The sequence below is a fragment of the Nomascus leucogenys genome, chromosome 12 (genome assembly GCF_006542625.1).
Source record: "Nomascus leucogenys isolate Asia chromosome 12, Asia_NLE_v1, whole genome shotgun sequence".
In the NCBI taxonomy this organism is placed as follows: Eukaryota; Metazoa; Chordata; class Mammalia; order Primates; family Hylobatidae; genus Nomascus; species Nomascus leucogenys.
In genome coordinates, this window is record NC_044392.1 from 38,637,599 (window position 1) to 38,645,972 (window position 8,374).

The 8,374-nt window shown below is 38.5% G+C and overlaps 1 non-coding gene across 1 annotated transcript; it reads left to right on the forward strand.

Annotated features, from left to right (window-relative positions):
• The first annotated feature begins 8,055 nt into the window (after positions 1 to 8,055).
• Positions 8,056 to 8,162, forward strand: LOC115837691. Its single transcript, XR_004032751.1, has one exon. It is a non-coding gene; the product is annotated as a U6 spliceosomal RNA (small nuclear RNA).
• Positions 8,163 to 8,374: the final 212 nt, after the last annotated feature.

Consider the following 8,374-nt stretch of genomic DNA (forward strand, 5'->3'; position numbering starts at 1 on the left):
TAATTAGCATTTCTTCCAGTATAAATTTTTGATGCCCTCATTCCAGGAGTGTTTGATAATGCCTCTGTGTCTATAGGTTAACATGTTTCTTAACAAGATCCTCAATCCTGGTCCTTTCTACTTCTCCACATTCACTTCCACTCACTCCCAACATCCCCACAAAACAGCCTTCCCAAACCCCCAACACATATGCACTTCATGCTCACATATGCACATGCACATAAGCTATCACCTGTGAAACTGCATAGCGCAACCTCTACCGGTTATTAGAGTTCAGAGAAGAGATACGTCTCTACAGTCTGGAAAGACTGGGAAAAGAGGGAAGTAACGTGTAAAAGAGAATTAAGTCTGGGAAGCAGAGGTCAAAAGCTGGAGGGCCCTTAATGGTAGGATAGGGTTCTGTTTTAAGACAAGGGAGTGAAGCAAGGAGAATTATACTAGGGAAACTGATAGGAATTGACTGTAATAATATAGTGCTGGCATAAAGAAGGAATTTGAGTTGTGGCAGGAGCATGGAGGATAAATGTTATAAAGAATCAAGAAAACACAGATAAAGTTTACACAGGCATCCCCCTTGTTCTCAGGTACTCCTAAAGCAAAGTCCCCTCTGAGGCAGATATTCCTAATTGTTCCACTGCAGCCATCCTCCTCTTCATCCAATGAAGATGGATTTTGAGTTTTAGCTATACATATAATGAGTCTGAATATAGATTACATTCTCCACACCCATTACCCCTAGGTGTGGCCATATGACTAAGTTCTGGCCAATGGGATAGGAGTGGAAGTAATGGAGAACTTCCAGGTCCTATATTTAAAAGCAAGGGCCAAGAAAAAAATTTTTAAAATAAACAAATAAACTAAAGCATGGGCCATGCCTTTCACTTTCTTTCCCCCTTCCTCCAGTGGAATGAGGATGTGGTAGAGGACCATTGTGAACTATGCTGAGAAGGGCTACCCTGGGGCCCCTGCTTTTCCCAGAATGGAGCGGCCATACTAGTTTAGGTGTTTGAGAGTGTAAGAACTAAACTGTCTCATTTAAGTTCCTGTAATTATACATCTCTGTTTTGGGTAACTGAATCTATAATCTAATTAATACACTTTTTAATCTCACAAGTAGAAAGCATTTTGAAAACAATCAGGTTTAAATTAATTTAAAATTGCACGTTTTAAAAACAAAGAGATTTTACACATCAGAAGCTATGTTAGGAATACCACTATTTTATTTTGAAAACTGTGTTGATAAGTGTTAGTGTTAGTAGTAGTCAAAACTACCACCCCCCACTAGGTCTTCAGGGATCAGTGGATGCCAAAGTTTCAGATAAGGAAGTTGTTTTTCCACTAGACAGAGAAAAATCTAGAGTTTTTTGGGGGTAACCTAAGAGGAACCGGATGGAAACAGAGATGAAAAAGATAAAGAGAAAAGCTGCATTGTGCAATTTGATTCTCTACGATTCTTCAGACATTTTCAGTGAAATACAATAAACCCAAAAATGTCTGATGTAAGTGCATTTTATTGGGTAAACCTGTTCAGAGACTGAGTTTTCTGTCTAGATTAACAAAGCAGACAGCAGCTGCAGAAAAAAAGAGACAGAAAGCAGACAGAAACATGAGAGTGTAAGCCCATAGGTATTTACAGAAATGGAGTAGGTTTTTCCATTTTAAAACTATGGACATTTGGGACTGAATAATTCTTTGTTGTGGGGCCATTCTGTGCATTGTAGGGTATTTGGCAGCATCCCTGGCCTCTACCCACTAGCTGTCAATAGCCTCCTATCTCCTCCCAAGTCTTGACAATCAAGTTTCTAGATGTTTTCAAATGTTCCTGGTGGGGCAAAATTGCCCTAGGCTGTTCCTGGTGGGACTTATTGCCCTAATCCTCCAATTTATGTGTTATTGGGGGACACAAGTTTGTGGGTCCCCCAATATGAAAATTATTGTTAAAGATGGGACTCAGATTGGCTCACTGAAGGAGAGAAGAGGAAAGGCAACAGACTTGACCTTGGCGAATTCCTACCATTTGAGGCAGGAGGAGAAGCAGCTCAAAAGGATACATTGTATATTACTTAGAAACTATTTTATGAGATTGGCCTAATGGCCAAAGATTTTTCTCTCTGGAGAAGAAAGAATGATGAAGGAAGTGTTAGGAAGAGAGAAGCAACAGGGCATGTGTGATTAAATACAAGGAATAAAAGACAGGGAGATGGTCTGCCTGCATCTGTTCCTTATCTAGCCAACTCAATCTTTTATATCTCTAGGTGGTCTTTCCAGAGCCCCATCCTCCAAGGCTATGTAAGGTCTTCCTGTCTTGTACTTGAATATCTCTTTCTTCTAATTGGGAAATGATTCCACTTTATGGCAACTGCTTATGTAGTGACCTGCCATCTGGATCCATGGAAGGATAAAGCATGTCCACCTTACTCACTGTTTTATCTCTAGCACCTAACACATAGCTGGTTCACAGTAGATGCTCAAAAAACATTTGTTGAATGAATGAATGAGTAAATCAACAAACAAACTAATCTAACGTGACAGTATTTATTATCTTCATTTTATTGGTAAGAAAACTTAAACATATATAGGTTAGGTGATTTTCTTGCATAGGTTAAGGCCATATGACTAGTAAGTAGCTAAGTGTGACTGAGATCTAGACTTACATGATGTTAAATTTCAAGTCCTTTCCACAGTACTTCATCTACATCTTGTTTTACAATGGCATTTCGGGAATCTCCAGGGCCTCTCTGTTGCACAACTTTGAGTCTCAGCTACTCAGGAAGCTGAGGCAGGAGAATGGTGTGAACTCAGGAGGCGGAGCTTGCAGTGAGCCGAGATCGTGCGGTTTTACTCCAGCCTGGGCGACAGAGAGAGACTCTGTCTCAAAAAAAAAAAAGAAAAAAGAAAAGAAAGAAAGAAATGTAATTCTCACTGTGTGTGGTGGTTTTGGGGATGTGCAATGCAGGAGTCCTGAGCCTCTCACTTCTAAAATCTCCAACACAGGTGTTCCGGTTTCTGAGAACCTGACTTTTATCAGGTTCTACTCTATCTAAATATGATTCACACTCCAATTAAAATGCTGGCGAGATACACAGCTGAGTCCTTTCCACATATTCTCTTCCCTTCAAGTTCTTCCTAACTGAAAATTGGATTGAAAAGTAACAAAAAGGAAGCACAGGCAGTCTCTCTTTTACTAGCAGGCTATGTTCCCACAGCTTATTTAAATGGATTGTTTGGAATTTATAACATACTATTTCCTTCAAAAAATAAAATAAAAACTGTTATAAGGAATAAATCAGTTTCCAGGTTAGACCATGGAGGTCATTTCACAAGTAGGTAAAAGGAACTTCAATACAAATAGTCTTTGTTCAGGTGCCTAGAAGTTGAAATAAAAGTTTTCTAAGTGAGGTGACAGATCCAGAAAAAGCCTTAAACAAGATGTTTGAAAACCTCTTATCTTGTCTAACGTGCTAGAATAAAGGCTCAATAGACAATATACCCTGTTACAAAACTACTGGCAGAAAGAATGGTTTACCACAAACTTCTCTAAGACTCAAATCATAATATTTTCAAGACATTCTCCAAAATGTAATTGCCTTACCCCAAAAGTTCTATACCACATAATCAATCTTTCATTATTGAGGATTACATTTTGAAACAAACTTGACTTGGTAGTTTCTTAAGAATATTACATTGATTCATGATTACCTTTCTGCCAACTTGCCATCTCACATGTGTTATCTAATACGCTTCTAAAAACATAAGGCCAAACAAAATTCTCTCTAAATTTCCTCCTTAAATTCCTATCTACCCTGCCCAAACCTGTTTTTTCTCTAAAACCATTCCCCTTTTCACAAAATGCTACATCATCCACTTTGGTTGCTCAAGTCAAAAATCTAAAATTCAGAGTTAATTGCTCTTTTTTCTTTATTACCCACCCTTCATATCCAAACCACAATAAAATTTTGTTTGTTTTGCCTTTAATATCTGTTCTTAATCTGTCTACCTCTCTGCAACTTCACTGCTCCCAACATAGATACTGTTATCTCTCATCTGGACCATTGAAAAAGCCTCTAAGCTCATTTCCCTGACCCCATTTTTCCTCTCACGTTTATCCTCCCTCCATTCCCTAGTATGGGAGAGCATGGGCTTTGGAGTAGAGGTACCAGGCATAGGCTACAGCCCTTTGCTATTAATGTAGCCTTCCCCAGGTCATCTTGTCATTTCCTGTTGTTTCTGTTCAGCCCAGAGAGATGATCATTTGGACTCTCCATTTCATAAATCCAGTTCAATGTTGTCCTGACTCTCATTGAGAGTGACCAGCCTTCAGCTTCCTAGGCTATTCAAGTGCAAGAAATCTACCAATCCTTTGAAAATACATAACTTAGAGTCAAGCACACCATTGCATTCCAAACACAGAATCATCTTCTAAGTTCTAACTGCTCTATCATAACCAACTTGCATAAGTCTGCATTTGAGGATAACCTGATGAACAAAAATGTTGCTGTGAAACAGCATTCAATTGGAAGGTCCCAGTCTCCACAAAGCAAACTGCCCTGGTGAGTCCTTACCAAGGCAGCTTTCTGGGTTCTTTCTACGGCTCCTCAAAAACGTAGCTCACATTATCCATTCTGCTTTTTTCACTCTGATCTCTTCAGAAGGATACTTCAGACTTCAGGATACTATACTCCACATTGTCCCCAGGGCCCCGGCCCCTGTTCTGGCTTACCCCTTGGCCCACTTGCCTAGCCCAGCATGGGGAGGAAGAGGTAAAACACTTAATTAACATTAATTTCCACCAAACCACTTTCACTAAACTTGATTGAATGAATAAGTGCTGATGGCCCTTTAACTTTTCCAGATATGTTTATATTTTTAAAGAAAATGTGATCTTCAGAGTTAATGAGATCTCAGAAAATATAACTGCTTTTCTGGCAATGTATACAAAGTTATTTGGGGAAAGAAGACCTTCAGCTAGGCAACTTAACCCTTAACCCTATTTAGAAGTCTGGTCCCGAAATTAACTCTGCTAAGTTTTTGTTTGTTTGTTTGCTGTATTTTCTGAACCCAGAGTACTATATTGTCTGTAATCTACTTTATCATAAGATTTTAGATGTAGATTAAACTATACTGTAGAGACAACCAGTTGCTGTAGTCAGTTCTATATTTACAAGATAGGGGCCAGCTAATATTTACTTTAAAAAGCCAAACTTCATAGGAAATTACTACCAACAGTTTTAGCTACCAATAATGTCCATTAACTCCAGAGGTTTTTAGCATGATGAATGCTAGAAATGAATTTTTTATTGGTGAAAGTACTGGCATTTTAGTTAGCTTAACATATACTAGATCTGGGTTGCCACTGATGAAAGCTCGTTCTCAAAACATCTGGATTGTCTATAATATTCTAGAGATACTTTATTTGTATAAAATTAGATATAAGAATTTAGAGAGGTCTATAGCCTGTGCACTTAGAAATAATGGCTGATGCCTGCTCCATAAAAGCTACTATGTTGAGCCATTTTGTAGAAAATTGTGGTTGCCTAATGCTCACAATAATTTTGCCTCTAGAATAGTACACAGATTATCTGTCACCACATTTGAAGTTGCTATTGATTATCAAGAAATTTCTATATCAAGTATTCCTCTTATCTGTGGAAGCCTGGATAATACACTGCGGCCAGCTAGTAAAAATGGGTCCTCCCTTGATTTGACATGGCCAAATCATCTAAAAGAACAGAGGCTGGATCTTGAATCAGCTTACAGGATAAGTTTTGTAAACTGTTTTGCCTGCTTGCTAATACATGTTTATTTAACACGGTAAATGTGGAAATTTAGAGAGAATTTGGTCTACTCTTTATTCTTTTTTTATTTATTTTTAATTTTTTTTCATTAAGTACCATGATCATGGGGACATACTGAATTTCAACTGCTTCTAACCAATAGTGCCTACCATTCATGACCATGAAAATGAATTCATAACAAGTCCCACAAATGATTCAATACAATACAATTAGAACCAGAGGCTTCTGTGTATGCCCGAGGTCTTGCCTTTGATTTTTTTCTGAAAGACATGGAGCTGAGTTAATCAATCTTCAATCTCTTGTGTCCCTCTCCCCACAGAGAGAAAAATCCGCATATGGGCTGCCATGTTCACGGGAGCCTTTGCAGATGGTCTGTCCGTATGCTACAGTAGAACAAGAGCAGCGCCCCTGAGCTCCTAGTGCCAGACAGAGGAAAAGAGGCAAGTTGGGAAAGAGAGAGGAAGAAAGGTATGAGTGAAGTTTGGCAGTGGAAAGAAAACAGCATCTGTAGAAAAGCTGTAGACAGTTCCGCTTCCTGAAAGTGGAGAGTTAAACTCACCTTTTGACAGCATGCTTTCTTTGCATAGGAGAATAATCTACAGCGGCCTTTAGACACATGAGTTTTACTAGAAATGTGACTGCACAGTATGGAGAAAGTCTGGAAAACACTGTTTATCACAAATGGCTTGGTTTTTGAATGGACTTTTTAAGTATTTTATTCAAACACAAATATTTGGCATCAAATATTTAGACAAATGAAGTTTTAAAATGCAAAAATTAACTTTACATTTGATAATTCCAAGATCATCCTCAGTAACAAAAACACCTAAAACTTTCACCACTAGTGAGATGGAAAAGGATATTTTGACACTGGGGGACAAGGGAGGGGAATATGAGATTTTGCACTAGGACCCATTTTTACTAACTGGCCACACAGTGCATTATCCCAGCTTCCACAGATAAGGGGAATACATGAAATAGAAATTTCTTGATAATCAATAGGAATTTCAAATGTGGTTACAGATCATCTGTGTACTTCAAAACAATCCCTAATGCAAACAGAAGATGAAATGTGTCCTAGGCAGAAGTTTAACCGGGGACCAAAAAGGGAAGAAGGACAGGAGGCAGAAAGGGAGAAGAAAGAGGCCATCTCAGTCTCTTGGATTACGGAAACACAAAGCACATTTTAAAAGTTGTGGCAGATTAAACTAAGAAGTAAGAAGGAGACCTGTCTACAGAGACTTATGGTCACATATCGAGGTTTGGATATTGGTAGGTAAGGAGATGCCACTGAAAGGATTTAAGTGGGAAAATGACAAATCAGATTTATATTTTTGGTTAAACACTTGGGTTGCAGTGTGGAAGACATCTACTCTCAAATCATGAGAAACACATTTGGGTGATAAAAGTTATTATAGTCTGTTTACAGTCTAATGAACTATATAATCATGTGTGCACACACGTGTGTGGGTGTCTATAAAATCTATTAAGTTATATAGCATTTGGGTAGTTTGTTGACAATGATTAAAAAAAGAGTCTGTGATATAGGCAGGCATAATTATCTCCACTTAACAGATAAGAAAACTAAGCCTTAAAAGATTAATGACTTGCCAAAGGTCACCTAAATAATAAGGGCTGAAGTCAGGCCTATGAAACATCTCTCTTTACTTCTGGTCTTATATTTTCCTGTGACTCTGTGTGTTTAATAGTGCAGCCTTCTAATAAGTTTACTATTTTTTTCAATTTACTGAATTGGGAAAGGGGTAGGGAATCACTTTGTTTTATCACAGGGAAAAACAGATGGGAAACACTTTGGGTTTTCCTAGCTATACAGGCAGAATGAGCAGGGGCCTCCCTGCTCCCTGACTTTGCACATGCTGTTTCTCTGCCTGGAACACCTTCGTCCCTCAAATCTTTTTCTGTCCTGCCTTCATCTCCGTATCACCAAGTCATCAATTCCAAAAGCCTTCCCAGATTTCTAATGCTGGAAACACGCTCTTCCTCTACATTCTAATACTCAGAGGTCAAGTTTATCATAACACTTATTCTATATCATGAATGCCTGTTTACCTCTGTGTTTCCTCACTAGACTGTGAACTCCTAAACATAGAAAATGTACCTCTTTTCTTCCTATATCCCCAATCCTGGCACAAGGCTTGGCACACTTCAAGTGCCCAAGAATGTTTGTTAGTCTGAATTTGTTGAATAACATTTGCTGAAGGAGCTGCATGCAACCTACCAAGGTTAAAAATAAGATCTAGTGCTTGCTTCGGCAGCACATATACTAAAATTGGAACGATACAGAGAAGATTAGCATGGCCCCTGCACAAGGATGACACGCAAATTCGTGAAGCGTTCCGTATTTTTTAAGATATGGCATTATTGAAGAAATAAAGTATATTTGAAACCTTCAAAAAAAATAAGATCTATTCTTTATGAAAAGAATCCCTGCACCTTGTACCAATCGGATCTCTATTTAAGCTCTAATCTCCTGTGCATGATTTATCACCAGAGCAACTGTCTGAAAATGCTTTTTCCTTATCTCACAGAGCCGTAGTAAAAGCTAGTTGACTTTAAGC